General features: G+C 44.5%; 30 non-coding genes across 30 annotated transcripts; all 30 read right to left on the bottom strand.

The window, feature by feature from the left end:
• Positions 1 to 960: 960 nt before the first annotated feature.
• Positions 961 to 1,042, bottom strand: TRNAL-UAG (transfer RNA leucine (anticodon UAG)). The gene has a single exon. It is a non-coding gene; the product is annotated as a tRNA-Leu (tRNA).
• Positions 1,043 to 1,465: 423 nt separating this feature from the next.
• Positions 1,466 to 1,547, bottom strand: TRNAL-AAG (transfer RNA leucine (anticodon AAG)). Its single transcript has one exon. It is a non-coding gene; the product is annotated as a tRNA-Leu (tRNA).
• A 1,048-nt stretch (positions 1,548 to 2,595) lies between these two features.
• Positions 2,596 to 2,677, bottom strand: TRNAL-UAG (transfer RNA leucine (anticodon UAG)). The gene has a single exon. It is a non-coding gene; the product is annotated as a tRNA-Leu (tRNA).
• Positions 2,678 to 3,100: 423 nt separating this feature from the next.
• TRNAL-AAG (transfer RNA leucine (anticodon AAG)) lies at positions 3,101 to 3,182 on the bottom strand. Its single transcript has one exon. It is a non-coding gene; the product is annotated as a tRNA-Leu (tRNA).
• Positions 3,183 to 4,227: 1,045 nt separating this feature from the next.
• On the bottom strand, positions 4,228 to 4,309 carry TRNAL-UAG (transfer RNA leucine (anticodon UAG)). The gene has a single exon. It is a non-coding gene; the product is annotated as a tRNA-Leu (tRNA).
• A 423-nt stretch (positions 4,310 to 4,732) lies between these two features.
• Positions 4,733 to 4,814, bottom strand: TRNAL-AAG (transfer RNA leucine (anticodon AAG)). The gene has a single exon. It is a non-coding gene; the product is annotated as a tRNA-Leu (tRNA).
• Positions 4,815 to 5,757: 943 nt separating this feature from the next.
• On the bottom strand, positions 5,758 to 5,839 carry TRNAL-UAG (transfer RNA leucine (anticodon UAG)). Its single transcript has one exon. It is a non-coding gene; the product is annotated as a tRNA-Leu (tRNA).
• A 423-nt stretch (positions 5,840 to 6,262) lies between these two features.
• On the bottom strand, positions 6,263 to 6,344 carry TRNAL-AAG (transfer RNA leucine (anticodon AAG)). The gene has a single exon. It is a non-coding gene; the product is annotated as a tRNA-Leu (tRNA).
• A 1,045-nt stretch (positions 6,345 to 7,389) lies between these two features.
• On the bottom strand, positions 7,390 to 7,471 carry TRNAL-UAG (transfer RNA leucine (anticodon UAG)). Its single transcript has one exon. It is a non-coding gene; the product is annotated as a tRNA-Leu (tRNA).
• A 423-nt stretch (positions 7,472 to 7,894) lies between these two features.
• Positions 7,895 to 7,976, bottom strand: TRNAL-AAG (transfer RNA leucine (anticodon AAG)). The gene has a single exon. It is a non-coding gene; the product is annotated as a tRNA-Leu (tRNA).
• A 1,048-nt stretch (positions 7,977 to 9,024) lies between these two features.
• On the bottom strand, positions 9,025 to 9,106 carry TRNAL-UAG (transfer RNA leucine (anticodon UAG)). The gene has a single exon. It is a non-coding gene; the product is annotated as a tRNA-Leu (tRNA).
• A 423-nt stretch (positions 9,107 to 9,529) lies between these two features.
• TRNAL-AAG (transfer RNA leucine (anticodon AAG)) lies at positions 9,530 to 9,611 on the bottom strand. The gene has a single exon. It is a non-coding gene; the product is annotated as a tRNA-Leu (tRNA).
• A 1,045-nt stretch (positions 9,612 to 10,656) lies between these two features.
• Positions 10,657 to 10,738, bottom strand: TRNAL-UAG (transfer RNA leucine (anticodon UAG)). Its single transcript has one exon. It is a non-coding gene; the product is annotated as a tRNA-Leu (tRNA).
• A 423-nt stretch (positions 10,739 to 11,161) lies between these two features.
• TRNAL-AAG (transfer RNA leucine (anticodon AAG)) lies at positions 11,162 to 11,243 on the bottom strand. The gene has a single exon. It is a non-coding gene; the product is annotated as a tRNA-Leu (tRNA).
• Positions 11,244 to 12,288: 1,045 nt separating this feature from the next.
• Positions 12,289 to 12,370, bottom strand: TRNAL-UAG (transfer RNA leucine (anticodon UAG)). The gene has a single exon. It is a non-coding gene; the product is annotated as a tRNA-Leu (tRNA).
• A 423-nt stretch (positions 12,371 to 12,793) lies between these two features.
• TRNAL-AAG (transfer RNA leucine (anticodon AAG)) lies at positions 12,794 to 12,875 on the bottom strand. The gene has a single exon. It is a non-coding gene; the product is annotated as a tRNA-Leu (tRNA).
• Positions 12,876 to 13,920: 1,045 nt separating this feature from the next.
• TRNAL-UAG (transfer RNA leucine (anticodon UAG)) lies at positions 13,921 to 14,002 on the bottom strand. Its single transcript has one exon. It is a non-coding gene; the product is annotated as a tRNA-Leu (tRNA).
• Positions 14,003 to 14,425: 423 nt separating this feature from the next.
• TRNAL-AAG (transfer RNA leucine (anticodon AAG)) lies at positions 14,426 to 14,507 on the bottom strand. Its single transcript has one exon. It is a non-coding gene; the product is annotated as a tRNA-Leu (tRNA).
• Positions 14,508 to 15,552: 1,045 nt separating this feature from the next.
• Positions 15,553 to 15,634, bottom strand: TRNAL-UAG (transfer RNA leucine (anticodon UAG)). The gene has a single exon. It is a non-coding gene; the product is annotated as a tRNA-Leu (tRNA).
• Positions 15,635 to 16,057: 423 nt separating this feature from the next.
• Positions 16,058 to 16,139, bottom strand: TRNAL-AAG (transfer RNA leucine (anticodon AAG)). Its single transcript has one exon. It is a non-coding gene; the product is annotated as a tRNA-Leu (tRNA).
• Positions 16,140 to 17,184: 1,045 nt separating this feature from the next.
• On the bottom strand, positions 17,185 to 17,266 carry TRNAL-UAG (transfer RNA leucine (anticodon UAG)). Its single transcript has one exon. It is a non-coding gene; the product is annotated as a tRNA-Leu (tRNA).
• A 423-nt stretch (positions 17,267 to 17,689) lies between these two features.
• On the bottom strand, positions 17,690 to 17,771 carry TRNAL-AAG (transfer RNA leucine (anticodon AAG)). Its single transcript has one exon. It is a non-coding gene; the product is annotated as a tRNA-Leu (tRNA).
• Positions 17,772 to 18,816: 1,045 nt separating this feature from the next.
• On the bottom strand, positions 18,817 to 18,898 carry TRNAL-UAG (transfer RNA leucine (anticodon UAG)). The gene has a single exon. It is a non-coding gene; the product is annotated as a tRNA-Leu (tRNA).
• A 423-nt stretch (positions 18,899 to 19,321) lies between these two features.
• TRNAL-AAG (transfer RNA leucine (anticodon AAG)) lies at positions 19,322 to 19,403 on the bottom strand. The gene has a single exon. It is a non-coding gene; the product is annotated as a tRNA-Leu (tRNA).
• Positions 19,404 to 20,448: 1,045 nt separating this feature from the next.
• TRNAL-UAG (transfer RNA leucine (anticodon UAG)) lies at positions 20,449 to 20,530 on the bottom strand. The gene has a single exon. It is a non-coding gene; the product is annotated as a tRNA-Leu (tRNA).
• A 423-nt stretch (positions 20,531 to 20,953) lies between these two features.
• TRNAL-AAG (transfer RNA leucine (anticodon AAG)) lies at positions 20,954 to 21,035 on the bottom strand. The gene has a single exon. It is a non-coding gene; the product is annotated as a tRNA-Leu (tRNA).
• A 1,045-nt stretch (positions 21,036 to 22,080) lies between these two features.
• Positions 22,081 to 22,162, bottom strand: TRNAL-UAG (transfer RNA leucine (anticodon UAG)). The gene has a single exon. It is a non-coding gene; the product is annotated as a tRNA-Leu (tRNA).
• A 423-nt stretch (positions 22,163 to 22,585) lies between these two features.
• On the bottom strand, positions 22,586 to 22,667 carry TRNAL-AAG (transfer RNA leucine (anticodon AAG)). The gene has a single exon. It is a non-coding gene; the product is annotated as a tRNA-Leu (tRNA).
• Positions 22,668 to 23,712: 1,045 nt separating this feature from the next.
• Positions 23,713 to 23,794, bottom strand: TRNAL-UAG (transfer RNA leucine (anticodon UAG)). The gene has a single exon. It is a non-coding gene; the product is annotated as a tRNA-Leu (tRNA).
• A 423-nt stretch (positions 23,795 to 24,217) lies between these two features.
• TRNAL-AAG (transfer RNA leucine (anticodon AAG)) lies at positions 24,218 to 24,299 on the bottom strand. Its single transcript has one exon. It is a non-coding gene; the product is annotated as a tRNA-Leu (tRNA).
• Between the last annotated feature and the right edge of the window lie 356 nt (positions 24,300 to 24,655).

The raw sequence follows: 24,655 nt of genomic DNA, 5'->3' as shown, positions 1-24,655 counted from the left end.
CAACAGGTTATCATCTGGGGATATGCTGCATGTTGGCAGCCATTCTCAGTTCCATAAGGAAGAACGCATAACAGTACTGACTTTTGTTCCATTGCTCTGATACCACTGAGTGCAGCACCTACTGTCCGATCGCTTTTCCGATCGATTTTCCGATCGAAAATCAGATCGGATATGCATTAAATTATCTATCGAACCAACTATCTGCCAAAAAATCTCATGGTGTATTCCCATCATGAGACCCTGGAGGAAGCCTTCAAATAATTTTTGCATCTCAAGGAAACCGACCTTACTGGGGCAAGTGGGGAAAATGCCAGGGAACCCCTGAAAAGTCCTGAAGGAAGCTTGGGCTTCCAGGGAACCCTGGTTGAGAAAACCTGCTTTGGCCTGGCGTACAATAAAAGACATCCTCTCAAACCCCTAACTGCCCACGTAGTTAATGTATCAGCTTTTATGCAAAAGTAATGTCACCTGTCTAAAAAAATCACAATTGTCCACTTACGTACAATGTACAATGTAGCCCGTAGCACTGGAATAGATGCTATTGCACGTATACCTAAAATGCCATTCACCTACAATTGAGAGGAAACATTTGCCTACTATTGGGTAATAGGGGCAGATCTCACCTCAGTAATCTAAATGAGATCTTTGCCCTGTTTACTTTGTAGAAAGTCCTATCTGTTGCCACTGTTGCTGTCAAAAGGTCCTCCACAGCCAGGAGTTATGAGCTGTGGCACATTGTCAGAATCCAGTGGAAAAGTGCATGTAAAGGTCTTAAGCACTTTTTTTTTCTAAACTGTATTCCTTTGTAGCGGTGAAAGAAAGTGTGGTGCTGGGTACGCCTCATTCATGTTGTTGTGCAAGCTGATGGAGGAAAAGAGAAGTATTTGAGCTTTCTTGTTGTTGATGAAGGGACGTAGGAGATCCACAAGAGGCCTGTGAGGCAAGATAGAAGTTGTAGACTGGCAGTGGTGGGATTTGAACCCACGCCTCCAAAGAGACTGGAGCCTAAATCAAGCGCCTTAGACCGCTCGGCCACACTACCTTGCCGATATCGATCTTTTGTGTGCTTTTAAAATGAGGTTTGTATGAGTGGAATGTTGAGTGGTTCATTATTGTGCCATCAACAAGTAATCAACTGGGGACATGCTGCATGTATGCACCTACTCTCATTACCGCGGAAAGAGAAAACACTTGACAGTACTGGCTTTGGTTCTATGCCTCTGATGACAGCACCTAGGAAAGTGCAGGTAAAGCACTCTATGCCACAGCAGAATCAATGGATTAGTCTTCTCAAATGTTACATTTGAGAAGACTAATCCATTAATTTCTGACCAAGATAAGCTCCTCAAGTGGCCCTGATGTATAAGCTTGGACAAGTATTTGAGCAAGTGTTAAAACCAGAGGAGCTGAGGCCTTATCTTTCCTACATAGTACATCCTTGTCAAGCAAGCGAGAAGTTAAAGGCTGGCAGTGGTGGGATTTGAACCCACGCCTCCGAGGAGACTGGAGCCTTAATCCAGCGCCTTAGACCGCTCGGCCACACTACCCTGCGGATGTCTACTCTTGCGTGCTTTAAGACACGTTTTTCAAGAGTCAAAGGTTAAGCGGTTAATTACTGTGCCGTCAACAGGTTATCATCTGGGGATATGCTGCATGTTGGCAGCCATTCTCAGTTCCATAAGGAAGAACGCATAACAGTACTGACTTTTGTTCCATTGCTCTGATACCACTGAGTGCAGCACCTACTGTCCGATCGCTTTTCCGATCGATTTTCCGATCGAAAATCAGATCGGATATGCATTAAATTATCTATCGAACCAACTATCTGCCAAAAAATCTCATGGTGTATTCCCATCATGAGACCCTGGAGGAAGCCTTCAAATAATTTTTGCATCTCAAGGAAACCGACCTTACTGGGGCAAGTGGGGAAAATGCCAGGGAACCCCTGAAAAGTCCTGAAGGAAGCTTGGGCTTCCAGGGAACCCTGGTTGAGAAAACCTGCTTTGGCCTGGCGTACAATAAAAGACATCCTCTCAAACCCCTAACTGCCCACGTAGTTAATGTATCAGCTTTTATGCAAAAGTAATGTCACCTGTCTAAAAAAATCACAATTGTCCACTTACGTACAATGTACAATGTAGCCCGTAGCACTGGAATAGATGCTATTGCACGTATACCTAAAATGCCATTCACCTACAATTGAGAGGAAACATTTGCCTACTATTGGGTAATAGGGGCAGATCTCACCTCAGTAATCTAAATGAGATCTTTGCCCTGTTTACTTTGTAGAAAGTCCTATCTGTTGCCACTGTTGCTGTCAAAAGGTCCTCCACAGCCAGGAGTTATGAGCTGTGGCACATTGTCAGAATCCAGTGGAAAAGTGCATGTAAAGGTCTTAAGCCATTTTAAGCACTTTTTTTTTTCTAAACTGTATTCCTTTGTAGCGGTGAAAGAAAGTGTGGTGCTGGGTACGCCTCATTCATGTTGTTGTGCAAGCTGATGGAGGAAAAGAGAAGTATTTGAGCTTTCTTGTTGTTGATGAAGGGACGTAGGAGATCCACAAGAGGCCTGTGAGGCAAGATAGAAGTTGTAGACTGGCAGTGGTGGGATTTGAACCCACGCCTCCAAAGAGACTGGAGCCTAAATCCAGCGCCTTAGACCGCTCGGCCACACTACCTTGCCGATATCGATCTTTTGTGTGCTTTTAAAATGAGGTTTGTATGAGTGGAATGTTGAGTGGTTCATTATTGTGCCATCAACAAGTAATCAACTGGGGACATGCTGCATGTATGCACCTATTCTCATTACCGCGGAAAGAGAAAACACTTGACAGTACTGGCTTTGGTTCTATGCCTCTGATGACAGCACCTAGGAAAGTGCAGGTAAAGCACTCTATGCCACAGCAGAATCAATGGATTAGTCTTCTCAAATGTTACATTTGAGAAGACTAATCCATTAATTTCTGACCAAGATAAGCTCCTCAAGTGGCCCTGATGTATAAGCTTGGACAAGTATTTGAGCAAGTGTTAAAACCAGAGGAGCTGAGGCCTTATCTTTCCTACATAGTACATCCTTGTCAAGCAAGCGAGAAGTTAAAGGCTGGCAGTGGTGGGATTTGAACCCACGCCTCCAAGGAGACTGGAGCCTTAATCCAGCGCCTTAGACCGCTCGGCCACACTACCCTGCGGATGTCTACTCTTGCGTGCTTTAAGACACGTTTTTCAAGAGTCAAAGGTTAAGCGGTTAATTACTGTGCCGTCAACAGGTTATCATCTGGGGATATGCTGCATGTTGGCAGCCATTCTCAGTTCCATAAGGAAGAACGCATAACAGTACTGACTTTTGTTCCATTGCTCTGATACCACTGAGTGCAGCACCTACTGTCCGATCGCTTTTCCCGATCGATTTTCCGATCGAAAATCAGATCGGATATGCATTAAATTATCTATCGAACCAACTATCTGCCAAAAAATCTCATGGTGTATTCCCATCATGAGACCCTGGAGGAAGCCTTCAAATAATTTTTGCATCTCAAGGAAACCGACCTTACTGGGGCAAGTGGGGAAAATGCCAGGGAACCCCTGAAAAGTCCTGAAGGAAGCTTGGGCTTCCAGGGAACCCTGGTTGAGAAAACCTGCTTTGGCCTGGCGTACAATAAAAGACATCCTCTCAAACCCCTAACTGCCCACGTAGTTAATGTATCAGCTTTTATGCAAAAGTAATGTCACCTGTCTAAAAAAATCACAATTGTCCACTTACGTACAATGTACAATGTAGCCCGTAGCACTGGAATAGATGCTATTGCACGTATACCTAAAATGCCATTCACCTACAATTGAGAGGAAACATTTGCCTACTATTGGGTAATAGGGGCAGATCTCACCTCAGTAATCTAAATGAGATCTTTGCCCTGTTTACTTTGTAGAAAGTCCTATCTGTTGCCACTGTTGCTGTCAAAAGGTCCTCCACAGCCAGGAGTTATGAGCTGTGGCACATTGTCAGAATCCAGTGGAAAAGTGCATGTAAAGGTCTTAAGCCATTTTAAGCACTTTTTTTTTCTAAACTGTATTCCTTTGTAGCGGTGAAAGAAAGTGTGGTGCTGGGTACGCCTCATTCATGTTGTTGTGCAAGCTGATGGAGGAAAAGAGAAGTATTTGAGCTTTCTTGTTGATAAAGGGACGTAGGAGATCCACAAGAGGCCTGTGAGGCAAGATAGAAGTTGCAGACTGGCAGTGGTGGGATTTGAACCCACGCCTCCAAAGAGACTGGAGCCTAAATCCAGCGCCTTAGACCGCTCGGCCACACTACCTTGCCGATATCGATCTTTTGTGTGCTTTTAAAATGAGGTTTGTATGAGTGGAATGTTGAGTGGTTCATTATTGTGCCATCAACAAGTAATCAACTGGGGACATGCTGCATGTATGCACCTATTCTCATTACCGCGGAAAGAGAAAACACTTGACAGTACTGGCTTTGGTTCTATGCCTCTGATGACAGCACCTAGGAAAGTGCAGGTAAAGCACTCTATGCCACAGCAGAATCAATGGATTAGTCTTCTCAAATGCTACATTTGAGAAGACTAATCCATTAATTTCTGACCAAGATAAGCTCCTCAAGTGGCCCTGATGTATAAGCTTGGACAAGTATTTGAGCAAGTGTTAAAACCAGAGGAGCTGAGGCCTTATCTTTCCTACATAGTACATCCTTGTCAAGCAAGCGAGAAGTTAAAGGCTGGCAGTGGTGGGATTTGAACCCACGCCTCCGAGGAGACTGGAGCCTTAATCCAGCGCCTTAGACCGCTCGGCCACACTACCCTGCGGATGTCTACTCTTGCGTGCTTTAAGACACGTTTTTCAAGAGTCAAAGGTTAAGCGGTTAATTACTGTGCCGTCAACAGGTTATCATCTGGGGATATGCTGCATGTTGGCAGCCATTCTCTGTTCCATAAGGAAGAACGCATAACAGTACTGACTTTTGTTCCAATGCTCTGATACCACTGAGTGCAGCACCTACTGTCCGATCGCTTTTCCCGATCGATTTTTCGATCGAAAATCAGATCGGATATGCATTAAATTATCTATCGAACCAACTATCTGCCAAAAAATCTCATGGTGTATTCCCATCATGAGACCCTGGAGGAAGCCTTAAAATAATTTTTGCATCTCAAGGAAACCGACCTTACTGGGGCAAGTGGGGAAAATGCCAGGGAACCCCTGAAAAGTCCTGAAGGAAGCTTGGGCTTCCAGGGAACCCTGGTTGAGAAAACGTGCTTTGGCCTGGCGTACAATAAAAGACATCCTCTCAAACCCCTAACTGCCCACGTAGTTAATGTATCAGCTTTTATGCAAAAGTAATGTCACCTGTCTAAAAAAATCACAATTGTCCACTTACGTACAATGTACAATGTAGCCCGTAGCACTGGAATAGATGCTATTGCACGTATACCTAAAATGCCATTCACCTACAATTGAGAGGAAACATTTGCCTACTATTGGGTAATAGGGGCAGATCTCACCTCAGTAATCTAAATGAGATCTTTGCCCTGTTTACTTTGTAGAAAGTCCTATCTGTTGCCACTGTTGCTGTCAAAAGGTCCTCCACAGCCAGGAGTTATGAGCTGTGGCACATTGTCAGAATCCAGTGGAAAAGTGCATGTAAAGGTCTTAAGCCATTTTAAGCACTTTTTTTTTCTAAACTGTATTCCTTTGTACCGGTGAAAGAAAGTGTGGCCTGTGAGGCAAGATAGAAGTTGCAGACTGGCAGTGGTGGGATTTGAACCCACGCCTCCAAAGAGACTGGAGCCTATATCCAGCGCCTTAGACCGCTCGGCCACACTACCTTGCCGATATCGATCTTTTGTGTGCTTTTAAAATGAGGTTTGTATGAGTGGAATGTTGAGTGGTTCATTATTGTGCCATCAACAAGTAATCAACTGGGGACATGCTGCATGTATGCACCTATTCTCATTACCGCGGAAAGAGAAAACACTTGACAGTACTGGCTTTGGTTCTATGCCTCTGATGACAGCACCTAGGAAAGTGCAGGTAAAGCACTCTATGCCACAGCAGAATCAATGGATTAGTCTTCTCAAATGCTACATTTGAGAAGACTAATCCATTAATTTCTGACCAAGATAAGCTCCTCAAGTGGCCCTGATGTATAAGCTTGGACAAGTATTTGAGCAAGTGTTAAAACCAGAGGAGCTGAGGCCTTATCTTTCCTACATAGTACATCCTTGTCAAGCAAGCGAGAAGTTAAAGGCTGGCAGTGATGGGATTTGAACCCACGCCTCCGAGGAGACTGGAGCCTTAATCCAGCGCCTTAGACCGCTCGGCCACACTACCCTGCGGATGTCTACTCTTGCGTGCTTTAAGACACATTTTTCAAGAGTCAAAGGTTAAGCGGTTAATTACTGTGCCGTCAACAGGTTATCATCTGGGGATATGCTGCATGTTGGCAGCCATTCTCTGTTCCATAAGGAAGAACGCATAACAGTACTGACTTTTGTTCCATTGCTCTGATACCACTGAGTGCAGCACCTACTGTCCGATCGCTTTTCCCGATCGATTTTTCGATCGAAAATCAGATCGGATATGCATTAAATTATCTATCGAACCAACTATCTGCCAAAAAATCTCATGGTGTATTCCCATCATGAGACCCTGGAGGAAGCCTTAAAATAATTTTTGCATCTCAAGGAAACCGACCTTACTGGGGCAAGTGGGGAAAATGCCAGGGAACCCCTGAAAAGTCCTGAAGGAAGCTTGGGCTTCCAGGGAACCCTGGTTGAGAAAACCTGCTTTGGCCTGGCGTACAATAAAAGACATCCTCTCAAACCCCTAACTGCCCACGTAGTTAATGTATCAGCTTTTATGCAAAAGTAATGTCACCTGTCTAAAAAAATCACAATTGTCCACTTACGTACAATGTACAATGTAGCCCGTAGCACTGGAATAGATGCTATTGCACGTATACCTAAAATGCCATTCACCTACAATTGAGAGGAAACATTTGCCTACTATTGGGTAATAGGGGCAGATCTCACCTCAGTAATCTAAATGAGATCTTTGCCCTGTTTACTTTGTAGAAAGTCCTATCTGTTGCCACTGTTGCTGTCAAAAGGTCCTCCACAGCCAGGAGTTATGAGCTGTGGCACATTGTCAGAATCCAGTGGAAAAGTGCATGTAAAGGTCTTAAGCCATTTTAAGCACTTTTTTTTTCTAAACTGTATTCCTTTGTAGCGGTGAAAGAAAGTGTGGTGCTGGGTACGCCTCATTCATGTTGTTGTGCAAGCTGATGGAGGAAAAGAGAAGTATTTGAGCTTTCTTGTTGATAAAGGGACGTAGGAGATCCACAAGAGGCCTGTGAGGCAAGATAGAAGTTGCAGACTGGCAGTGGTGGGATTTGAACCCACGCCTCCAAAGAGACTGGAGCCTAAATCCAGCGCCTTAGACCGCTCGGCCACACTACCTTGCCGATATCGATCTTTTGTGTGCTTTTAAAATGAGGTTTGTATGAGTGGAATGTTGAGTGGTTCATTATTGTGCCATCAACAAGTAATCAACTGGGGACATGCTGCATGTATGCACCTATTCTCATTACCGCGGAAAGAGAAAACACTTGACAGTACTGGCTTTGGTTCTATGCCTCTGATGACAGCACCTAGGAAAGTGCAGGTAAAGCACTCTATGCCACAGCAGAATCAATGGATTAGTCTTCTCAAATGCTACATTTGAGAAGACTAATCCATTAATTTCTGACCAAGATAAGCTCCTCAAGTGGCCCTGATGTATAAGCTTGGACAAGTATTTGAGCAAGTGTTAAAACCAGAGGAGCTGAGGCCTTATCTTTCCTACATAGTACATCCTTGTCAAGCAAGCGAGAAGTTAAAGGCTGGCAGTGGTGGGATTTGAACCCACACCTCCGAGGAGACTGGAGCCTTAATCCAGCGCCTTAGACCGCTCGGCCACACTACCCTGCGGATGTCTACTCTTGCGTGCTTTAAGACACGTTTTTCAAGAGTCAAAGGTTAAGCGGTTAATTACTGTGCCGTCAACAGGTTATCATCTGGGGATATGCTGCATGTTGGCAGCCATTCTCTGTTCCATAAGGAAGAACGCATAACAGTACTGACTTTTGTTCCATTGCTCTGATACCACTGAGTGCAGCACCTACTGTCCGATCGCTTTTCCCGATCGATTTTTCGATCGAAAATCAGATCGGATATGCATTAAATTATCTATCGAACCAACTATCTGCCAAAAAATCTCATGGTGTATTCCCATCATGAGACCCTGGAGGAAGCCTTAAAATAATTTTTGCATCTCAAGGAAACCGACCTTACTGGGGCAAGTGGGGAAAATGCCAGGGAACCCCTGAAAAGTCCTGAAGGAAGCTTGGGCTTCCAGGGAACCCTGGTTGAGAAAACCTGCTTTGGCCTGGCGTACAATAAAAGACATCCTCTCAAACCCCTAACTGCCCACGTAGTTAATGTATCAGCTTTTATGCAAAAGTAATGTCACCTGTCTAAAAAAATCACAATTGTCCACTTACGTACAATGTACAATGTAGCCCGTAGCACTGGAATAGATGCTATTGCACGTATACCTAAAATGCCATTCACCTACAATTGAGAGGAAACATTTGCCTACTATTGGGTAATAGGGGCAGATCTCACCTCAGTAATCTAAATGAGATCTTTGCCCTGTTTACTTTGTAGAAAGTCCTATCTGTTGCCACTGTTGCTGTCAAAAGGTCCTCCACAGCCAGGAGTTATGAGCTGTGGCACATTGTCAGAATCCAGTGGAAAAGTGCATGTAAAGGTCTTAAGCCATTTTAAGCACTTTTTTTTTCTAAACTGTATTCCTTTGTAGCGGTGAAAGAAAGTGTGGTGCTGGGTACGCCTCATTCATGTTGTTGTGCAAGCTGATGGAGGAAAAGAGAAGTATTTGAGCTTTCTTGTTGTTGATGAAGGGACGTAGGAGATCCACAAGAGGCCTGTGAGGCAAGATAGAAGTTGCAGACTGGCAGTGGTGGGATTTGAACCCACGCCTCCAAAGAGACTGGAGCCTAAATCCAGCGCCTTAGACCGCTCGGCCACACTACCTTGCCGATATCGATCTTTTGTGTGCTTTTAAAATGAGGTTTGTATGAGTGGAATGTTGAGTGGTTCATTATTGTGCCATCAACAAGTAATCAACTGGGGACATGCTGCATGTATGCACCTATTCTCATTACCGCGGAAAGAGAAAACACTTGACAGTACTGGCTTTGGTTCTATGCCTCTGATGACAGCACCTAGGAAAGTGCAGGTAAAGCACTCTATGCCACAGCAGAATCAATGGATTAGTCTTATCAAATGTTACATTTGAGAAGACTAATCCATTAATTTCTGACCAAGATAAGCTCCTCAAGTGGCCCTGATGTATAAGCTTGGACAAGTATTTGAGCAAGTGTTAAAACCAGAGGAGCTGAGGCCTTATCTTTCCTACATAGTACATCCTTGTCAAGCAAGCGAGAAGTTAAAGGCTGGCAGTGGTGGGATTTGAACCCACGCCTCCGAGGAGACTGGAGCCTTAATCCAGTGCCTTAGACCGCTCGGCCACACTACCCTGCGGATGTCTACTCTTGCGTGCTTTAAGACACGTTTTTCAAGAGTCAAAGGTTAAGCGGTTAATTACTGTGCCGTCAACAGGTTATCATCTGGGGATATGCTGCATGTTGGCAGCCATTCTCAGTTCCATAAGGAAGAACGCATAACAGTACTGACTTTTGTTCCATTGCTCTGATACCACTGAGTGCAGCACCTACTGTCCGATCGCTTTTCCCGATCGATTTTTCGATCGAAAATCAGATCGGATATGCATTAAATTATCTATCGAACCAACTATCTGCCAAAAAATCTCATGGTGTATTCCCATCATGAGACCCTGGAGGAAGCCTTAAAATAATTTTTGCATCTCAAGGAAACCGACCTTACTGGGGCAAGTGGGGAAAATGCCAGGGAACCCCTGAAAAGTCCTGAAGGAAGCTTGGGCTTCCAGGGAACCCTGGTTGAGAAAACCTGCTTTGGCCTGGCGTACAATAAAAGACATCCTCTCAAACCCCTAACTGCCCACGTAGTTAATGTATCAGCTTTTATGCAAAAGTAACGTCACCTGTCTAAAAAAATCACAATTGTCCACTTACGTACAATGTACAATGTAGCCCGTAGCACTGGAATAGATGCTATTGCACGTATACCTAAAATGCCATTCAACTACAATTGAGAGGAAACATTTGCCTACTATTGGGTAATAGGGGCAGATCTCACCTCAGTAATCTAAATGAGATCTTTGCCCTGTTTACTTTGTAGAAAGTCCTATCTGTTGCCACTGTTGCTGTCAAAAGGTCCTCCACAGCCAGGAGTTATGAGCTGTGGCACATTGTCAGAATCCAGTGAAAAAGTGCATGTAAAGGTCTTAAGCCATTTTAAGCACTTTTTTTTTCTAAACTGTATTCCTTTGTAGCGGTGAAAGAAAGTGTGGTGCTGGGTACGCCTCATTCATGTTGTTGTGCAAGCTGATGGAGGAAAAGAGAAGTATTTGAGCTTTCTTGTTGATGAAGGGACGTAGGAGATCCACAAGAGGCCTGTGAGGCAAGATAGAAGTTGCAGACTGGCAGTGGTGGGATTTGAACCCACGCCTCCAAAGAGACTGGAGCCTAAATCCAGCGCCTTAGACCGCTCGGCCACACTACCTTGCCGATATCGATCTTTTGTGTGCTTTTAAAATGAGGTTTGTATGAGTGGAATGTTGAGTGGTTCATTATTGTGCCATCAACAAGTAATCAACTGGGGACATGCTGCATGTATGCACCTATTCTCATTACCGCGGAAAGAGAAAACACTTGACAGTACTGGCTTTGGTTCTATGCCTCTGATGACAGCACCTAGGAAAGTGCAGGTAAAGCACTCTATGCCACAGCAGAATCAATGGATTAGTCTTCTCAAATGCTACATTTGAGAAGACTAATCCATTAATTTCTGACCAAGATAAGCTCCTCAAGTGGCCCTGATGTATAAGCTTGGACAAGTATTTGAGCAAGTGTTAAAACCAGAGGAGCTGAGGCCTTATCTTTCCTACATAGTACATCCTTGTCAAGCAAGCGAGAAGTTAAAGGCTGGCAGTGGTGGGATTTGAACCCACGCCTCCGAGGAGACTGGAGCCTTAATCCAGCACCTTAGACCGCTCGGCCACACTACCCTGCGGATGTCTACTCTTGCGTGCTTTAAGACACGTTTTTCAAGAGTCAAAGGTTAAGCGGTTAATTACTGTGCCGTCAACAGGTTATCATCTGGGGATATGCTGCATGTTGGCAGCCATTCTCAGTTCCATAAGGAAGAACGCATAACAGTACTGACTTTTGTTCCATTGCTCTGATACCACTGAGTGCAGCACCTACTGTCCGATCGCTTTTCCCGATCGATTTTCCGATCGAAAATCAGATCGGATATGCATTAAATTATCTATCGAACCAACTATCTGCCAAAAAATCTCATGGTGTATTCCCATCATGAGACCCTGGAGGAAGCCTTCAAATAATTTTTGCATCTCAAGGAAACCGACCTTACTGGGGCAAGTGGGGAAAATGCCAGGGAACCCCTGAAAAGTCCTGAAGGAAGCTTGGGCTTCCAGGGAACCCTGGTTGAGAAAACCTGCTTTGGCCTGGCGTACAATAAAAGACATCCTCTCTAACCCCTAACTGCCCACGTAGTTAATGTATCAGCTTTTATGCAAAAGTAACGTCACCTGTCTAAAAAAATCACAATTGTCCACTTACGTACAATGTACAATGTAGCCCGTAGCACTGGAATAGATGCTATTGCACGTATACCTAAAATGCCATTCACCTACAATTGAGAGGAAACATTTGCCTACTATTGGGTAATAGGGGCAGATCTCACCTCAGTAATCTAAATGAGATCTTTGCCCTGTTTACTTTGTAGAAAGTCCTATCTGTTGCCACTGTTGCTGTCAAAAGGTCCTCCACAGCCAGGAGTTATGAGCTGTGGCACATTGTCAGAATCCAGTGGAAAAGTGCATGTAAAGGTCTTAAGCCATTTTAAGCACTTTTTTTTTCTAAACTGTATTCCTTTGTAGCGGTGAAAGAAAGTGTGGTGCTGGGTACGCCTCATTCATGTTGTTGTGCAAGCTGATGGAGGAAAAGAGAAGTATTTGAGCTTTCTTGTTGATGAAGGGACGTAGGAGATCCACAAGAGGCCTGTGAGGCAAGATAGAAGTTGCAGACTGGCAGTGGTGGGATTTGAACCCACGCCTCCAAAGAGACTGGAGCCTAAATCCAGCGCCTTAGACCGCTCGGCCACACTACCTTGCCGATATCGATCTTTTGTGTGCTTTTAAAATGAGGTTTGTATGAGTGGAATGTTGAGTGGTTCATTATTGTGCCATCAACAAGTAATCAACTGGGGACATGCTGCATGTATGCACCTATTCTCATTACCGCGGAAAGAGAAAACACTTGACAGTACTGGCTTTGGTTCTATGCCTCTGATGACAGCACCTAGGAAAGTGCAGGTAAAGCACTCTATGCCACAGCAGAATCAATGGATTAGTCTTCTCAAATGCTACATTTGAGAAGACTAATCCATTAATTTCTGACCAAGATAAGCTCCTCAAGTGGCCCTGATGTATAAGCTTGGACAAGTATTTGAGCAAGTGTTAAAACCAGAGGAGCTGAGGCCTTATCTTTCCTACATAGTACATCCTTGTCAAGCAAGCGAGAAGTTAAAGGCTGGCAGTGGTGGGATTTGAACCCACGCCTCCGAGGAGACTGGAGCCTTAATCCAGCGCCTTAGACCGCTCGGCCACACTACCCTGCGGATGTCTACTCTTGCGTGCTTTAAGACACGTTTTTCAAGAGTCAAAGGTTAAGCGGTTAATTACTGTGCCGTCAACAGGTTATCATCTGGGGATATGCTGCATGTTGGCAGCCATTCTCAGTTCCATAAGGAAGAACGCATAACAGTACTGACTTTTGTTCCATTGCTCTGATACCACTGAGTGCAGCACCTACTGTCCGATCGCTTTTCCCGATCGATTTTCCGATCGAAAATCAGATCGGATATGCATTAAATTATCTATCGAACCAACTATCTGCCAAAAAATCTCATGGTGTATTCCCATCATGAGACCCTGGAGGAAGCCTTCAAATAATTTTTGCATCTCAAGGAAACCGACCTTACTGGGGCAAGTGGGGAAAATGCCAGGGAACCCCTGAAAAGTCCTGAAGGAAGCTTGGGCTTCCAGGGAACCCTGGTTGAGAAAACCTGCTTTGGCCTGGCGTACAATAAAAGACATCCTCTCTAACCCCTAACTGCCCACGTAGTTAATGTATCAGCTTTTATGCAAAAGTAATGTCACCTGTCTAAAAAAATCACAATTGTCCACTTACGTACAATGTACAATGTAGCCCGTAGCACTGGAATAGATGCTATTGCACGTATACCTAAAATGCCATTCACCTACAATTGAGAGGAAACATTTGCCTACTATTGGGTAATAGGGGCAGATCTCACCTCAGTAATCTAAATGAGATCTTTGCCCTGTTTACTTTGTAGAAAGTCCTATCTGTTGCCACTGTTGCTGTCAAAAGGTCCTCCACAGCCAGGAGTTATGAGCTGTGGCACATTGTCAGAATCCAGTGGAAAAGTGCATGTAAAGGTCTTAAGCCATTTTAAGCACTTTTTTTTTCTAAACTGTATTCCTTTGTAGCGGTGAAAGAAAGTGTGGTGCTGGGTACGCCTCATTCATGTTGTTGTGCAAGCTGATGGAGGAAAAGAGAAGTATTTGAGCTTTCTTGTTGATGAAGGGACGTAGGAGATCCACAAGAGGCCTGTGAGGCAAGATAGAAGTTGCAGACTGGCAGTGGTGGGATTTGAACCCACGCCTCCAAAGAGACTGGAGCCTAAATCCAGCGCCTTAGACCGCTCGGCCACACTACCTTGCCGATATCGATCTTTTGTGTGCTTTTAAAATGAGGTTTGTATGAGTGGAATGTTGAGTGGTTCATTATTGTGCCATCAACAAGTAATCAACTGGGGACATGCTGCATGTATGCACCTATTCTCATTACCGCGGAAAGAGAAAACACTTGACAGTACTGGCTTTGGTTCTATGCCTCTGATGACAGCACCTAGGAAAGTGCAGGTAAAGCACTCTATGCCACAGCAGAATCAATGGATTAGTCTTCTCAAATGCTACATTTGAGAAGACTAATCCATTAATTTCTGACCAAGATAAGCTCCTCAAGTGGCCCTGATGTATAAGCTTGGACAAGTATTTGAGCAAGTGTTAAAACCAGAGGAGCTGAGGCCTTATCTTTCCTACATAGTACATCCTTGTCAAGCAAGCGAGAAGTTAAAGGCTGGCAGTGGTGGGATTTGAACCCACGCCTCCGAGGAGACTGGAGCCTTAATCCAGCGCCTTAGACCGCTCGGCCACACTACCCTGCAGATGTCTACTCTTGCGTGCTTTAAGACACGTTTTTCAAGAGTCAAAGGTTAAGCGGTTAATTACTGTGCCGTCAACAGGTTATCATCTGGGGATATGCTGCATGTTGGCAGCCATTCTCAGTTCCATAAGGAAGAACGCATAACAGTACTGACTTTTGTTCCATTGCTCTGATACCACTGAGTGCAGCACCTACTGTCCGATCGCTTTTCCCGATCGATTTTTCGATCGAAAATCAGATCGGATATGCATTAAATTATCTATCGAACCAACTATCTGCCAAAAAATCTCATGGTGTATTCCCATCATGAGACCCTGGAGGAAGCCTTCAAATAATTTTTGCATCTCAAGGAAACCGACCTTACTGGGGCAAGTGGGGAAAATGCCAGGGAACCCCTGAAAAGTCCTGAAGGAAGCTTGGGCTTCCAGGGAACCCTGGTTGAGAAAGCCTGCTTTGGCCTGGCGTACAATAAAAGACATCCTCTCAAACCCCTAACTGCCCACGTAGTTAATGTATCAGCTTTTATGCAAAAGTAATGTCACCGGTCTAAAAAAATCACAATTGTCCACTTACGTACAATGTACAATGTAGCCCGTAGCACTGGAATAGATGCTATTGCACGTATACCTAAAATGCCATTCACCTACAATTGAGAGGAAACATTTGCCTACTATTGGGTAATAGGGGCAGATCTCACCTCAGTAATCTAAATGAGATCTTTGCCCTGTTTACTTTGTAGAAAGTCCTATCTGTTGCCACTGTTGCTGTCAAAAGGTCCTCCACAGCCAGGAGTTATGAGCTGTGGCACATTGTCAGAATCCAGTGGAAAAGTGCATGTAAAGGTCTTAAGCCATTTTAAGCACTTTTTTTTTCTAAACTGTATTCCTTTGTAGCGGTGAAAGAAAGTGTGGTGCTGGGTACGCCTCATTCATGTTGTTGTGCAAGCTGATGGAGGAAAAGAGAAGTATTTGAGCTTTCTTGTTGATGAAGGGACGTAGGAGATCCACAAGAGGCCTGTGAGGCAAGATAGAAGTTGCAGACTGGCAGTGGTGGGATTTGAACCCACGCCTCCAAAGAGACTGGAGCCTAAATCCAGCGCCTTAGACCGCTCGGCCACACTACCTTGCCGATATCGATCTTTTGTGTGCTTTTAAAATGAGGTTTGTATGAGTGGAATGTTGAGTGGTTCATTATTGTGCCATCAACAAGTAATCAACTGGGGACATGCTGCATGTATGCACCTATTCTCATTACCGCGGAAAGAGAAAACACTTGACAGTACTGGCTTTGGTTCTATGCCTCTGATGACAGCACCTAGGAAAGTGCAGGTAAAGCACTCTATGCCACAGCAGAATCAATGGATTAGTCTTCTCAAATGCTACATTTGAGAAGACTAATCCATTAATTTCTGACCAAGATAAGCTCCTCAAGTGGCCCTGATGTATAAGCTTGGACAAGTATTTGAGCAAGTGTTAAAACCAGAGGAGCTGAGGCCTTATCTTTCCTACATAGTACATCCTTGTCAAGCAAGCGAGAAGTTAAAGGCTGGCAGTGGTGGGATTTGAACCCACGCCTCCGAGGAGACTGGAGCCTTAATCCAGCGCCTTAGACCGCTCGGCCACACTACCCTGCAGATGTCTACTCTTGCGTGCTTTAAGACACGTTTTTCAAGAGTCAAAGGTTAAGCGGTTAATTACTGTGCCGTCAACAGGTTATCATCTGGGGATATGCTGCATGTTGGCAGCCATTCTCAGTTCCATAAGGAAGAACGCATAACAGTACTGACTTTTGTTCCATTGCTCTGATACCACTGAGTGCAGCACCTACTGTCCGATCGCTTTTCCCGATCGATTTTCCGATCGAAAATCAGATCGGATATGCATTAAATTATCTATCGAACCAACTATCTGCCAAAAAATCTCATGGTGTATTCCCATCATGAGACCCTGGAGGAAGCCTTCAAATAATTTTTGCATCTCAAGGAAACCGACCTTACTGGGGCAAGTGGGGAAAATGCCAGGGAACCCCTGAAAAGTCCTGAAGGAAGCTTGGGCTTCCAGGGAACCCTGGTTGAGAAAACCTGCTTTGGCCTGGCGTACAATAAAAGACATCCTCTCTAACCCCTAACTGCCCACGTAGTTAATGTATCAGCTTTTATGCAAAAGTAATGTCACCGGTCTAAAAAAATCACAATTGTCCACTTACGTACAATGTACAATGTAGCCCGTAGCACTGGAATAGATGCTATTGCACGTATACCTAAAATGCCATTCACCTACAATTGAGAGGAAACATTTGCCTACTATTGGGTAATAGGGGCAGATCTCACCTCAGTAATCTAAATGAGATCTTTGCCCTGTTTACTTTGTAGAAAGTCCTATCTGTTGCCACTGTTGCTGTCAAAAGGTCCTCCACAGCCAGGAGTTATGAGCTGTGGCACATTGTCAGAATCCAGTGGAAAAGTGCATGTAAAGGTCTTAAGCCATTTTAAGCACTTTTTTTTTCTAAACTGTATTCCTTTGTAGCGGTGAAAGAAAGTGTGGTGCTGGGTACGCCTCATTCATGTTGTTGTGCAAGCTGATGGAGGAAAAGAGAAGTATTTGAGCTTTCTTGTTGATGAAGGGACGTAGGAGATCCACAAGAGGCCTGTGAGGCAAGATAGAAGTTGCAGACTGGCAGTGGTGGGATTTGAACCCACGCCTCCAAAGAGACTGGAGCCTAAATCCAGCACCTTAGACCGCTCGGCCACACTACCTTGCCGATATCGATCTTTTGTGTGCTTTTAAAATGAGGTTTGTATGAGTGGAATGTTGAGTGGTTCATTATTGTGCCATCAACAAGTAATCAACTGGGGACATGCTGCATGTATGCACCTATTCTCATTACCGCGGAAAGAGAAAACACTTGACAGTACTGGCTTTGGTTCTATGCCTCTGATGACAGCACCTAGGAAAGTGCAGGTAAAGCACTCTATGCCACAGCAGAATCAATGGATTAGTCTTCTCAAATGCTACATTTGAGAAGACTAATCCATTAATTTCTGACCAAGATAAGCTCCTCAAGTGGCCCTGATGTATAAGCTTGGACAAGTATTTGAGCAAGTGTTAAAACCAGAGGAGCTGAGGCCTTATCTTTCCTACATAGTACATCCTTGTCAAGCAAGCGAGAAGTTAAAGGCTGGCAGTGGTGGGATTTGAACCCACGCCTCCGAGGAGACTGGAGCCTTAATCCAGCGCCTTAGACCGCTCGGCCACACTACCCTGCGGATGTCTACTCTTGCGTGCTTTAAGACACGTTTTTCAAGAGTCAAAGGTTAAGCGGTTAATTACTGTGCCGTCAACAGGTTATCATCTGGGGATATGCTGCATGTTGGCAGCCATTCTCAGTTCCATAAGGAAGAACGCATAACAGTACTGACTTTTGTTCCATTGCTCTGATACCACTGAGTGCAGCACCTACTGTCCGATCGCTTTTCCCGATCGATTTTTCGATCGAAAATCAGATCGGATATGCATTAAATTATCTATCGAACCAACTATCTGCCAAAAAATCTCATGGTGTATTCCCATCATGAGACCCTGGAGGAAGCCTTCAAATAATTTTTGCATCTCAAGGAAACCGACCTTACTGGGGCAAGTGGGGAAAATGCCAGGGAACCCCTGAAAAGTCCTGAAGGAAGCTTGGGCTTCCAGGGAACCCTGGTTGAGAAAGCCTGCTTTGGCCTGGCGTACAATAAAAGACATCCTCTCAAACCCCTAACTGCCCACGTAGTTAATGTATCAGCTTTTATGCAAAAGTAATGTCACCTGTCTAAAAAAATCACAATTGTCCACTTACGTACAATGTACAATGTAGCCCGTAGCACTGGAATAGATGCTATTGCACGTATACCTAAAATGCCATTCACCTACAATTGAGAGGAAACATTTGCCTACTATTGGGTAATAGGGGCAGATCTCACCTCAGTAATCTAAATGAGATCTTTGCCCTGTTTACTTTGTAGAAAGTCCTATCTGTTGCCACTGTTGCTGTCAAAAGGTCCTCCACAGCCAGGAGTTATGAGCTGTGGCACATTGTCAGAATCCAGTGGAAAAGTGCATGTAAAGGTCTTAAGCCATTTTAAGCACTTTTTTTTTCTAAACTGTATTCCTTTGTAGCGGTGAAAGAAAGTGTGGTGCTGGGTACGCCTCATTCATGTTGTTGTGCAAGCTGATGGAGGAAAAGAGAAGTATTTGAGCTTTCTTGTTGATGAAGGGACGTAGGAGATCCACAAGAGGCCTGTGAGGCAAGATAGAAGTTGCAGACTGGCAGTGGTGGGATTTGAACCCACGCCTCCAAAGAGACTGGAGCCTAAATCCAGCGCCTTAGACCGCTCGGCCACACTACCTTGCCGATATCGATCTTTTGTGTGCTTTTAAAATGAGGTTTGTATGAGTGGAATGTTGAGTGGTTCATTATTGTGCCATCAACAAGTAATCAACTGGGGACATGCTGCATGTATGCACCTATTCTCATTACCGCGGAAAGAGAAAACACTTGACAGTACTGGCTTTGGTTCTATGCCTCTGATGACAGCACCTAGGAAAGTGCAGGTAAAGCACTCTATGCCACAGCAGAATCAATGGATTAGTCTTCTCAAATGCTACATTTGAGAAGACTAATCCATTAATTTCTGACCAAGATAAGCTCCTCAAGTGGCCCTGATGTATAAGCTTGGACAAGTATTTGAGCAAGTGTTAAAACCAGAGGAGCTGAGGCCTTATCTTTCCTACATAGTACATCCTTGTCAAGCAAGCGAGAAGTTAAAGGCTGGCAGTGGTGGGATTTGAACCCACGCCTCCGAGGAGACTGGAGCCTTAATCCAGCGCCTTAGACCGCTCGGCCACACTACCCTGCGGATGTCTACTCTTGCGTGCTTTAAGACACGTTTTTCAAGAGTCAAAGGTTAAGCGGTTAATTACTGTGCCGTCAACAGGTTATCATCTGGGGATATGCTGCATGTTGGCAGCCATTCTCAGTTCCATAAGGAAGAACGCATAACAGTACTGACTTTTGTTCCATTGCTCTGATACCACTGAGTGCAGCACCTACTGTCCGATCGCTTTTCCCGATCGATTTTTCGATCGAAAATCAGATCGGATATGCATTAAATTATCTATCGAACCAACTATCTGCCAAAAAATCTCATGGTGTATTCCCATCATGAGACCCTGGAGGAAGCCTTCAAATAATTTTTGCATCTCAAGGAAACCGACCTTACTGGGGCAAGTGGGGAAAATGCCAGGGAACCCCTGAAAAGTCCTGAAGGAAGCTTGGGCTTCCAGGGAACCCTGGTTGAGAAAGCCTGCTTTGGCCTGGCGTACAATAAAAGACATCCTCTCAAACCCCTAACTGCCCACGTAGTTAATGTATCAGCTTTTATGCAAAAGTAATGTCACCTGTCTAAAAAAATCACAATTGTCCACTTACGTACAATGTACAATGTAGCCCGTAGCACTGGAATAGATGCTATTGCACGTATACCTAAAATGCCATTCACCTACAATTGAGAGGAAACATTTGCCTACTATTGGGTAATAGGGGCAGATCTCACCTCAGTAATCTAAATGAGATATTTGCCCTGTTTACTTTGTAGAAAGTCCTATCTGTTGCCACTGTTGCTGTCAAAAGGTCCTCCACAGCCAGGAGTTATGAGCTGTGGCACATTGTCAGAATCCAGTGGAAAAGTGCATGTAAAGGTCTTAAGCCATTTTAAGCACTTTTTTTTTCTAAACTGTATTCCTTTGTAGCGGTGAAAGAAAGTGTGGTGCTGGGTACGCCTCATTCATGTTGTTGTGCAAGCTGATGGAGGAAAAGAGAAGTATTTGAGCTTTCTTGTTGATGAAGGGACGTAGGAGATCCACAAGAGGCCTGTGAGGCAAGATAGAAGTTGCAGACTGGCAGTGGTGGGATTTGAACCCACGCCTCCAAAAAGACTGGAGCCTAAATCCAGCACCTTAGACCGCTCGGCCACACTACCTTGCCGATATCGATCTTTTGTGTGCTTTTAAAATGAGGTTTGTATGAGTGGAATGTTGAGTGGTTCATTATTGTGCCATCAACAAGTAATCAACTGGGGACATGCTGCATGTATGCACCTATTCTCATTACCGCGGAAAGAGAAAACACTTGACAGTACTGGCTTTGGTTCTATGCCTCTGATGACAGCACCTAGGAAAGTGCAGGTAAAGCACTCTATGCCACAGCAGAATCAATGGATTAGTCTTCTCAAATGCTACATTTGAGAAGACTAATCCATTAATTTCTGACCAAGATAAGCTCCTCAAGTGGCCCTGATGTATAAGCTTGGACAAGTATTTGAGCAAGTGTTAAAACCAGAGGAGCTGAGGCCTTATCTTTCCTACATAGTACATCCTTGTCAAGCAAGCGAGAAGTTAAAGGCTGGCAGTGATGGGATTTGAACCCACGCCTCCGAGGAGACTGGAGCCTTAATCCAGCACCTTAGACCGCTCGGCCACACTACCCTGCGGATGTCTACTCTTGCGTGCTTTAAGACACGTTTTTCAAGAGTCAAAGGTTAAGCGGTTAATTACTGTGCCGTCAACAGGTTATCATCTGGGGATATGCTGCATGTTGGCAGCCATTCTCAGTTCCATAAGGAAGAACGCATAACAGTACTGACTTTTGTTCCATTGCTCTGATACCACTGAGTGCAGCACCTACTGTCCGATCGCTTTTCCCGATCGATTTTTCGATCGAAAATCAGATCGGATATGCATTAAATTATCTATCGAACCAACTATCTGCCAAAAAATCTCATGGTGTATTCCCATCATGAGACCCTGGAGGAAGCCTTAAAATAATTTTTGCATCTCAAGGAAACCGACCTTACTGGGGCAAGTGGGGAAAATGCCAGGGAACCCCTGAAAAGTCCTGAAGGAAGCTTGGGCTTCCAGGGAACCCTGGTTGAGAAAACCTGCTTTGGCCTGGCGTACAATAAAAGACATCCTCTCAAACCCCTAACTGCCCACGTAGTTAATGTATCAGCTTTTATGCAAAAGTAATGTCACCTGTCTAAAAAAATCACAATTGTCCACTTACGTACAATGTACAATGTAGCCCGTAGCACTGGAATAGATGCTATTGCACGTATACCTAAAATGCCATTCACCTACAATTGAGAGGAAACATTTGCCTACTATTGGGTAATAGGGGCAGATCTCACCTCAGTAATCTAAATGAGATCTTTGCCCTGTTTACTTTGTAGAAAGTCCTATCTGTTGCCACTGTTGCTGTCAAAAGGTCCTCCACAGCCAGGAGTTATGAGCTGTGGCACATTGTCAGAATCCAGTGGAAAAGTGCATGTAAAGGTCTTAAGCCATTTTAAGCACTTTTTTTTTCTAAACTGTATTCCTTTGTAGCGGTGAAAGAAAGTGTGGTGCTGGGTACGCCTCATTCATGTTGTTGTGCAAGCTGATGGAGGAAAAGAGAAGTATTTGAGCTTTCTTGTTGATGAAGGGACGTAGGAGATCCACAAGAGGCCTGTGAGGCAAGATAGAAGTTGCAGACTGGCAGTGGTGGGATTTGAACCCACGCCTCCAAAGAGACTGGAGCCTAAATCCAGCGCCTTAGACCGCTCGGCCACACTACCTTGCCGATATCGATCTTTTGTGTGCTTTTAAAATGAGGTTTGTATGAGTGGAATGTTGAGTGGTTCATTATTGTGCCATCAACAAGTAATCAACTGGGGACATGCTGCATGTATGCACCTATTCTCATTACCGCGGAAAGAGAAAACACTTGACAGTACTGGCTTTGGTTCTATGCCTCTGATGACAGCACCTAGGAAAGTGCAGGTAAAGCACTCTATGCCACAGCAGAATCAATGGATTAGTCTTCTCAAATGCTACATTTGAGAAGACTAATCCATTAATTTCTGACCAAGATAAGCTCCTCAAGTGGCCCTGATGTATAAGCTTGGACAAGTATTTGAGCAAGTGTTAAAACCAGAGGAGCTGAGGCCTTATCTTTCCTACATAGTACATCCTTGTCAAGCAAGCGAGAAGTTAAAGGCTGGCAGTGGTGGGATTTGAACCCACGCCTCCGAGGAGACTGGAGCCTTAATCCAGCGCCTTAGACCGCTCGGCCACACTACCCTGCGGATGTCTACTCTTGCGTGCTTTAAGACACGTTTTTCAAGAGTCAAAGGTTAAGCGGTTAATTACTGTGCCGTCAACAGGTTATCATCTGGGGATATGCTGCATGTTGGCAGCCATTCTCAGTTCCATAAGGAAGAACGCATAACAGTACTGACTTTTGTTCCATTGCTCTGATACCACTGAGTGCAGCACCTACTGTCCGATCGCTTTTCCCGATCGATTTTTCGATCGAAAATCAGATCGGATATGCATTAAATTATCTATCGAACCAACTATCTGCCAAAAAATCTCATGGTGTATTCCCATCATGAGACCCTGGAGGAAGCCTTCAAATAATTTTTGCATCTCAAGGAAACCGACCTTACTGGGGCAAGTGGGGAAAATGCCAGGGAACCCCTGAAAAGTCCTGAAGGAAGCTTGGGCTTCCAGGGAACCCTGGTTGAGAAAGCCTGCTTTGGCCTGGCGTACAATAAAAGACATCCTCTCAAACCCCTAACTGCCCACGTAGTTAATGTATCAGCTTTTATGCAAAAGTAATGTCACCTGTCTAAAAAAATCACAATTGTCCACTTACGTACAATGTACAATGTAGCCCGTAGCACTGGAATAGATGCTATTGCACGTATACCTAAAATGCCATTCACCTACAATTGAGAGGAAACATTTGCCTACTATTGGGTAATAGGGGCAGATCTCACCTCAGTAATCTAAATGAGATCTTTGCCCTGTTTACTTTGTAGAAAGTCCTATCTGTTGCCACTGTTGCTGTCAAAAGGTCCTCCACAGCCAGGAGTTATGAGCTGTGGCACATTGTCAGAATCCAGTGGAAAAGTGCATGTAAAGGTCTTAAGCCATTTTAAGCACTTTTTTTTTCTAAACTGTATTCCTTTGTAGCGGTGAAAGAAAGTGTGGTGCTGGGTACGCCTCATTCATGTTGTTGTGCAAGCTGATGGAGGAAAAGAGAAGTATTTGAGCTTTCTTGTTGATGAAGGGACGTAGGAGATCCACAAGAGGCCTGTGAGGCAAGATAGAAGTTGCAGACTGGCAGTGGTGGGATTTGAACCCACGCCTCCAAAAAGACTGGAGCCTAAATCCAGCACCTTAGACCGCTCGGCCACACTACCTTGCCGATATCGATCTTTTGTGTGCTTTTAAAATGAGGTTTGTATGAGTGGAATGTTGAGTGGTTCATTATTGTGCCATCAACAAGTAATCAACTGGGGACATGCTGCATGTATGCACCTATTCTCATTACCGCGGAAAGAGAAAACACTTGACAGTACTGGCTTTGGTTCTATGCCTCTGATGACAGCACCTAGGAAAGTGCAGGTAAAGCACTCTATGCCACAGCAGAATCAATGGATTAGTCTTCTCAAATGCTACATTTGAGAAGACTAATCCATTAATTTCTGACCAAGATAAGCTCCTCAAGTGGCCCTGATGTATAAGCTTGGACAAGTATTTGAGCAAGTGTTAAAACCAGAGGAGCTGAGGCCTTATCTTTCCTACATAGTACATCCTTGTCAAGCAAGCGAGAAGTTAAAGGCTGGCAGTGATGGGATTTGAACCCACGCCTCCGAGGAGACTGGAGCCTTAATCCAGCGCCTTAGACCGCTCGGCCACACTACCCTGCGGATGTCTACTCTTGCGTGCTTTAAGACACGTTTTTCAAGAGTCAAAGGTTAAGCGGTTAATTACTGTGCCGTCAACAGGTTATCATCTGGGGATATGCTGCATGTTGGCAGCCATTCTCAGTTCCATAAGGAAGAACGCATAACAGTACTGACTTTTGTTCCATTGCTCTGATACCACTGAGTGCAGCACCTACTGTCCGATCGCTTTTCCCGATCGATTTTTCGATCGAAAATCAGATCGGATATGCATTAAATTATCTATCGAACCAACTATCTGCCAAAAAATCTCATGGTGTATTCCCATCATGAGACCCTGGAGGAAGCCTTCAAATAATTTTTGCATCTCAAGGA

Source organism: Hyperolius riggenbachi, chromosome 12 (assembly GCF_040937935.1).
Source record: "Hyperolius riggenbachi isolate aHypRig1 chromosome 12, aHypRig1.pri, whole genome shotgun sequence".
NCBI classification, from domain to species: domain Eukaryota; kingdom Metazoa; phylum Chordata; class Amphibia; order Anura; family Hyperoliidae; genus Hyperolius; species Hyperolius riggenbachi.
This window is presented reverse-complemented; position numbering and strand designations above follow the sequence as displayed.